Raw genomic sequence first — 8,700 nt, 5'->3', positions numbered from 1 at the left:
GGGGAGGGCCGCTCCCCTCCCCCACGCCCGCTCTTCCCGGCCCCGGACCACGCGCGCCAATCCGAGTCTCCAGACCGGAGCCGGCGGCGAATCAGGGTGCAGGCACCGCCCTCCGGTGCCGCCTTCACGGCAGAGTTGGGGGAAAAGTTCAGAAACTTTTTTTTTGGGGGGGGGGCAAACACCCCCTCCCCTTGCTCAAAGTTGGGAAATTAAATTTAGTCAGCCGAGGACACGCGGGTTGAGACGCGGACGCTCCGCTATCCCCATCCTGGGTCCGTCCCACGGCCTGCCCAGTCCCAGGTCCGCTCACCTGTGCTGGAGACCTGTGCTGGAGACCCCAGCCGGGACCATTTCCCCTTCCATCCATGGCATGCATTATTGTGCTGCCCACCATCTGCCCATGGCTTCTAAGAAACTGGGGCGTGGAGGGAGAAGCTTGGCTAACTGGTGCTCGCATTTGATGGGCGCGGGGTCTTGGCCCAAACGAGAGAACTCAGGTGTAGGAGGAGGAGGAGGAGTAAGATTGAAAACCCGCCAAGCCTGTTCCGGGCGTCCCCTGTCTTCCCTCTCCAAGTCTCCCACCGGCTCCTCCCTTCCCGCCTCTCTGTCGTCTTCCCTCGCTTTCCTCTCTTTTTCCGGTTTCCAAGCCTCGGGCAGCTCCAGCATGGAATATTTTTGACTTCTAGATTAATAAGAGTTTTGGGAGACACTCTAGTCCAATGCTCTGCTTTGCAGATGGGGAGACTGAGACGCCGCGCGGCACCGCTGCCCTTGGTTGTGCCTGGATTGTTTGCGCCCGCGTTGTCTTGCTTGGCTCTACTCGGCTTTCTAGCGCTTCCCTTTTCTGGGGACCTGTGCCGGAGTTGCGGGACCGCACGTATTGCCCAATAGCGCCCAGATCAAGGGGCCCATCTATCGACAGTTTGGTTTGAGCTCTTCCTCCTCTTTTGTAATCTCGCATCTTTTAAGCTCCAGCAAAGCCCGGGGCCGCGATCCCCTTGTCCTGTCTCGTATTCATGTGTGTCAATGACTTGCAGCGCCAGATAGTTTTATATCCCCGGTCGCGATATAAGGGCGGGGATACTCTGGTACTGAGGCCAAGGTCGCCGTGCTGTAGCTGCAGGCTGTAGGGCCGGGGGAGTCCCGGTGGCGGACCGTGGTTCTTTCTCTTCGCGGAACGCAACCTCAGGGCGCGCAGGGTGGCTGCCCCGAACTGTCAGCGTCGCGCTGGGTCGGTTCTTGCTCTCCGCCACCCGGCTTCAGGCAAGTGTCGCTCAAGAGCGCGCCGCCACCTGAAAACCGGCCTTAGGATCAGTGCCGTGCAGAAACCAGCGGTCACCTAGAGCCCTCAGATTTAAAATAAAGTGCGATCACCGGGCAGGGCCCCGCCCTAGACTGCACAGAGCAACTGTTTCTTACTGAGCCCCGTGCATCTTTTCTGGAGCAAGGTGTAAGTTTTTATATACATCAACAAAAGGTGGGCAGTTGGCGCTTCTGAGTTAGCCTTTGTTTCACAGGTTGTTCCCCTTTCCTCACCAACGTTTATAGCAGTGCGTGGTGTCCCCCTCTGCCCAGCCTACCTTAATTTTTTTATTAATGCAAGCTGGGAATCCTTTTTAAAGCGACAGTCTGATGCCGCTGTGTTCAGAACCGGTGACTGCCGTGCTCATGTCTGTGACTGCAGGGGCATTCCTTTTCCCAGGTGTCTGAATGCCACAAATAATGCTTGGGGCAGCCACCTCTCACTAGGCTGCACAGATGGCATCACATTCAGTACTCAGCATAGTTGTTAACTGTGGGTTACCATCTGGAAAGTGAAATGCCTCTTTTTTTTTTTTAATTTTAATTTTTTAATTGAAGTTTAGTTGATTTACAATGCTGTGTTAATTTCTGCTCTGCAGCAAAGTGACTCAGTTGTCCACATATGTACATTCTTCCTTATATTCTTTTCCGTTATGGTTTACCCCAGGATATTGAATATAGTTCCCTATGCTATCCAGTAGAACCTGCTGCTTATCCATTCTATATGTAATAGTTTGCCTCTACCAACCCCAAAGTAGAGCATTTTTAACTAACAAACCCCAGTCTTAAGGTAAGTGGCTGGTCTGGGATTTGAAGCCAAGTCTCTTTAACTCTTAAGGGCTTTCCACTGAAAGCCATGTTCTCCACTGTGCTTGGGTTGGGTGCTTCACAGGATAGTTGTGCCTCATTTTATAGAGAAGAAAACTGAGGCACCAAAAGGTTTAAGTGATGGCCAAGTTAGCTATAGAGTCAGGATTATAATCCAGGTCTATCTGCCCCCACTTCATATATCCCATTCCAATGCCTCAGAAAGCTCCTAAAAAAGCAGTGTTGGTGACACCTTAGACCACTCTTGTAACCACATAACCCTTCCTCTAACATAACAAAATATAGAAAAAAATGGGATCTGTAATCCTTGTTTGAATGACAGTTGTCTTACTGAAGCATGCCAAATGAAATCCAGCTCACTGACTAGAATGGAAAGTGAAAAAAGTGAAAGTTGCTCAGTCGTGTCCAACTCTTTGAGACCCCATTGACTATACAGTCCATGGAATTCTCCAGGCCAGAATTCTGGAGTGGGTAGCCTTTCCCTTCTCCAGGGGAACTTCCCAATCCAGGGATCAAACCCAGGCCTCCCGCATTGCAGGCAGATTCTTTACCAGCTGAGTCACAAGGGAAGCCCAAGAATACTGGTGTGGGTAGCCTATCCCTTCTCCAGGGGATCTTCCCGACCCAGGAATACGAACTAGGGTCTTCTGTATTGCAGGCAGATTCTTTATCAACTGAGCCATCAGGGAAGCCCGACTAGGATGGAAGGTGACCCTATTAAGAGGAAAATGATATAGTTTTAAAGTTTTAGTAACTCCTTCATGGGTTGAAAGGAAATGAAGAAAGAAACCAAGCTGAAACAATTCTACTCAACACTGTATCATGTGTCTGATTTGAAATTCAGCCTGAATGGAAAGGAAAGATACAAGACTGTTGAAAACTGATGTTTACTGCACAACCATGAAGAAAAGGTTGAAGGGACAGATTTGAAATGTTTTTCTTGTGTTACCATCAGTTGTATTTTCTAGTTATGTAGTCCAAGGGACTATTTGTGCATTTGTTTCTGGTCTTTTGTTTACCATGTTGTGTAATCTGTGTCTCGCTGAACAAGGCTTGACTTTCGATTTTCTGCTGCCACCATTATGCTAGTATAACTTGAGGGTGAGATGTTATGTAACACATTCAGCATTAAACAGTGTAAAAAAGAGATCTGCAGTAAGGGGGAAAGCTGGGGGTCACCTGATGTGTCTAGATTCAAAAGTAACATTGGGGATTTGGAATCATATCCCTTTTCATTATCACCAGAGCCTTACACACAGAGTGTGAAAAGAACAAGTTCTTCCCTGTTCACTGGGGCAGGCTAAGGGGCTAAGAAAAAGGTTGCTCTAGCCAGTGGGATCCTAGGACTTCCCCCTTGCTCTCTCACTGCCTCCACTCCCACGAGCCTCTATCACCAGCTCTACTTCCTGACCCAGTGGGGTCACCAGTTCTACTTCCTGACCCAGTAGGGGGCAGTTCGGGCTTGTGCTTTTCTGCAGCACAGGCTCTGCAAAACAGCTGTCTACAGCTTTCAATTGCACAAATCCCCATGTGCTGGGTTAGATCGCAGCTGCTCCCAAGCAAATCTCAGCCCTCCCTGGGCTTTTTAACTAGTTGGTTGCTCTTCCTGAAAATGAAGGGTGACGTGTCCACTTTGGGCAGAGTTTAAGGAGGGTTGATTTAGCAAGGGATGCAGGAGAGGGCGGGAGAGCTTGGAGTTGACTTATGCTGACCACGGGGTGGAGCCAGAATTGGTCAGAGCCGGCGGGGCTGTGTGTGAGGTTGGTTCCAACTCTCCTGTGACTTCCCGCGTGGAACTCCACTCAACTTTGACGGGGCTGTGTGTGAGGTTGGTTCCAACTCTCCTGTGACTTCCTGCGTGGAACTCCACTCAACTTTGAGCCCTGGAAGGGTATTTGCAGTTCTAGACTCAGCTGCTGCAGCAACAGTTGCTGCCATTTATTGAGCAATTATTGCACCTAAATTTTTACAATGCTTTGGGAATAACAACACAAAATACCAAGGGCCATTTTTATAGAACTGGAGTCTGAGTTCTGTCCTCATTGCCTTACTGCATCATGTGCATGCGTGCGTGGTCTCTTCAGTCCTGTCTGACTTTGTGTGACCCTACGAACTGTAGCCCTCCAGGCTGCTCTGTCCATGGGATTCTCCAGGCAAGGATACTGGGGTAGGTTGCCATTTTCTTCTCCAAGGGATCTTCCCCACCTGGGAATTGAGCCCATGTCTCCTGCATTAGCAGGCGGATTCTCTACTGCTGAGCCACCGGGGAAGCCCCCTTACTGTATCATCTGATCTTAAAACAGTGGTAAAGCTGAGGGTCTTTATGTTTAGCACTTATTTGGGATTGGAAGAGCCCATTTTCCAGGTTCCACACTATTGAAAATATATGCTGATTCCTGGGAGTAGGGGCAGGAATTATTACATGAAAAAGTCCCAGTTAATGGAAGAATCCCATAACCTCTCTGATGAGCGATGGCTACCCTTCGCTTGAGGTCTGGTAGGGAAGGGTAGCTGTGCTGGCCCCTTTTAGGTAGGTTCCTCACACCCCATCCTGACCATAATCCTGTGTGTGCGTCTCTGTTACACACACCCCACCCATACCACTGTGAGCTCCTGAATGGCAGGGAGAGGAACTTCCTTATATCTCTGTCCCCCCAGTGCTCAGCTGGATGCCTGGCCCAGAGCAGAGACTTGATAAGTGTTGGTTGATTGAATAAGCGCCATCTCACCAAGCCCAGAATATACCTTGTCTTAATCTCTATCTTCAGGGTCAAGTTCAATGCCTGGCACTTAACTTGGTGCTCAATAATGTTAGAAAGAAACGAGCTCATAATTATCATCCTTTAATTCTTCTTCTTCTTATTTTTTTTTACTTTTAGCTAAATGCTATTTCCACCTCCCCTCCCCTCCCCATGACTTCTGTTTTATCTGTTCATTCACTAAAGCATAGTATCCTGAATGCCTATTATGGCCCCAAGCCCTGACATAGGTACTTGGTGTATATAGGTGAGTGAAAGAGGCAAAGTCCTTGTCCTACTGGAATTTACAGTCAAGTAGTAAAACAGTGTTTGGCACAAAGTGTTAGCTGCTCTTATTATTGCTACTATCATCTTTTTTTTTTTCCTGTAAATGTGAGACTTCCCTGTCACCCCTCAATTACTAAATGTCTCTTTTTCTGTGTCCTACCTCTATAGTACTTTTTTCTTTTAAGTTTTCTGTAGGTATTTTTCTTCCTTAGGAACCCAAGTTCTGATTTTTCTTTCTTTCAGCTCACATGTATAGGTCTCTTGCTCTGAGCCTAGGGGGCCATGCTGGGCACCTGCTCTAGGACCCAGTGCCTGCCCTCGGATCCCAGCAACAAAACCAACCTTTCACTTCCTCACCACCATCCTTTCTCTTTCTCTCTCTGTCTTTTCCAGGGACACAGACTTCACCTGGACAACTTGTCTGCTTTTCTGAGGCTTTCAGCCTGCTGTTCCAGAGTTTCTGGAGGCAGCCCGATTTCTCCTGGAATGGTTACTGAGGTCAAATTTAAGTGGGTTAGTTAAATCCTGGCTTGCTCTTGTTTGCCAAGTCTTGGAGATGGGAGCCAGGAAGACAGGCCAAGTTGGGCTAGGGGCGTCTCCTGCACTGTGTTACAGGAAGTCACCAAGACCCTCTAAAAACCCACTTCTTCCCCTTACACATTTCTTCTAACTCACTGGCACTTGTGAATTCCCCTCAAGTCATAGTTTTTAGGTTCTGACTTGACCTAATGTACCCTGGTACCCCGACATATTATGGTTTAATGGCTCACTACCACTGCTTCATCATATAGTACAGAGATTGGATAGGATGTACATAATTAATTTTGTTGACAAAATACTTACTGCATAGCGGTCCTCTCAGCTTTAATTGCAAATGCTCAATAAAAGCTCACAATATTTTTCAGTATGGAAATTGGCTGGAGTAATTGCATATGAATGTGCCCACAAAATAAGTAGTTCTACATATGCATTTATAAATAGAGCTAAGCTTTAAAGTTTAACTCTTTCAATAAATAATAGAGCTAAGCTTTGTTTCAAATTCAGTTTTTGGAATAAAAATGTACAATTGTTTTAAAGTTAATTTGAATAATATGAAATGACATTACTTTTTATGAAAAAAGGGAAAGGTATTTGGTAATCAGAGTTTTTAGATGCTGGTTATCTTGGTATCATTGTGATATGTGTATGTGTGTGTGTGTGTGTGCTCAGTCATGTCCAACCTTTTATGACCCCGTGGACTATAGCCTGCCAGGATCCTCTGTCCATGAAATTTTCCAGGCAAGAATACTGGAGTGGGTTACCATTTCCTTCTCCAGGGGGATCTTCCTGACCCAGGGATCGAACCTGCATCTCTTGTGTCTCTTGCATTGGCGGGCAGGTTCTTTACCAGCTGAGCCACCATCATTGTGATAATTATTTCCTATCTGTAACATACCATCCGTGGCCACTTCTTAGTGAAACTCAGGGTTTGGAGGATGGAGAGGCATCTTCTAGTCAGTCATCTTCCTTGAGAGAGGATACAGTGTGGATACAAGTTAGGACTTTGGAGTGAAGTTGACTGTATAACCTTAAGCAAATTATTTAACCTCTCTGAAACTCACTTTTCCCTCCTCACTAAAACGGGGATCAAAATACCCACCTTGACGGGTTGTTGTGAGGATTGGGTGAGGTGATAACTGTTATCGAGCACGCACTTAAAGATCTCAGCACAATGTTTAACATTTTACAATAAGTACTCAATATAGTTATTGTTGTTTTTCAGTCGCTAAGTCACACCCAACATTTGCGAACTGCAGCACACCAGGCTTTCCTGTCCTTCACTATCTCCCGGAGTTTGCTCAAACTCATATCCATCGAGTCGGTGATGCCATCCAACCATCTCATCCTCTGTCGTCCCCTTCTCCTCCTGCCTTTAATCTTTCCCAGCATCAGGGTCTTTTCCAATGAGTTGGCTCTTCGTGTCAGGTGGCCAAAATATTGGAGCTTCAGCTTCAGCATCAGTCCTTCCAATGATTATTCAGGACTGATTTCCTTTAGGATTTACTGGCTTGATCTCCTTGCAGTCCAAGGGAAACTCAAGAATCTTCTCCAATGCCACAGTTCAAAAGCATCAATTCTTTGGTGCTCAGCCTTCTTTATGGTCCAACTCTCACATCCATACATGACTACTGGAAAAACCATAGCTTTGATTATACTGACCTTGGTGGGCAAAGTGATGTCTCTGCTTTTAACATGCTGTCTAGGTTGGTCATAGCTTTTCTTCGAAGGAACCAGTGTCTTTTAATTTTGTGGCTGCAGTCACCATCAATAGTGATTTTAGAGCTCAAGAAAATAAAATCTGCCATTGTTTCCACTTTTTCCCAGATCTATTTGCCATGAAGTGATAGGACCAGATGTCTTGATCTTAGTTTTTTGAATGTTGAGTTTTGAGTCAGCTTTTTCACTTCCCTCTTTCACCTTCATCAAGAGGCTCTTTAGTTTTCTTTGTTTTCTGCCATTAGAGTGGTATCATTTGCATATCTGAGTTGTTGAACAGTTATTATTACATGTTATTATAACCCAAACAAATCCAGGCAGAGCAATGTTCATTTTTTTAAAAAATTTTTCAGTTTTTCATTTTTCATGTTGTTTTTTCCCGATTTTAATCACTCTGGGGAAAGAGATTCCCAGTAACCAGATGGTTTGGCCAGGAAATTGTTTCTTTTTACCAGCAGAGTCTGCATCTTTCCACCCTATTCTTCCTCCTGCCCCTGAAGGAGGTTCTGTGCTCAGTGTCGGGGGCACACGTCCAGTGTTCTTGGAAGCCCTAGAATTTAGAGCCTTTTTTAAGTCCTTAATTTATAGAAATGCTTGAGAAAGATACTTGGAAGAGGAAAAATGCTCAAAGATAACACACTCTTATCTCTGATTAGAATCAGTAAATACATCATCATTGAAGGTTTACTGCCTAGTTTATTGGCTCTGCTAGTACATATTGGGTCTCCTCTTTGTTTTCCTGTCTGTCTGCTCCCAGCACACAAACATCTTAACGGCTCTCATCCTAGGCCTGGGCATAGAGTTTGCCAACTGGATTAGAATACAAGGACTGGGCCCTAGCCTTGGCTGTGGCACCTTCTGCCTCTGTGCCCTAGTGTAGACCCCTGAACCTCTCTAAGCCTCAGATTCCTTCTCTGGAAGGAGCTGGTAATGTTTGTGGCCTAAATTTCACTGATCGTGAGAGACCAAGCAAAGCAACATATGTAAAAAATAATTGGAAACATGCATTGTGATTTGATTACAAGAAAATGATCTTATTAGTATGAGCAAATCTCTTGTGAGCTTGTTGATTTCTGTAGTAGGAGCTACCATGCATGGTGTGATCTTAAGCAAGTCACTCAACTCCTCTGAACTGTAGTTTTGGATAGAGTGTAACCTATGATGTGGAGAGAGTGGACTTATTTACCTACATCTCCCAACGCTGTATAATTTTATGCTAATGTTGAGCGTCCTTTGGGAACTGGAAAAAGTGCAGGCTTTGAAGGCTGATAGACTGGGGTCAGTCCCC

General features: G+C 46.0%; 1 protein-coding gene across 1 annotated transcript in view; it reads left to right on the top strand.

Moving 5' to 3' along the window:
• Nucleotides 1–8,700, top strand: part of NAV2 (neuron navigator 2) — an 874,724-nt gene that overhangs the window by 258 nt on the left and 865,766 nt on the right. The window lies entirely within an intron of this gene.

The sequence above is a fragment of the Cervus canadensis genome, chromosome 29, assembly GCF_019320065.1.
Source record: "Cervus canadensis isolate Bull #8, Minnesota chromosome 29, ASM1932006v1, whole genome shotgun sequence".
NCBI lineage: Eukaryota > Metazoa > Chordata > Mammalia > Artiodactyla > Cervidae > Cervus > Cervus canadensis.
This window is presented reverse-complemented; position numbering and strand designations above follow the sequence as displayed.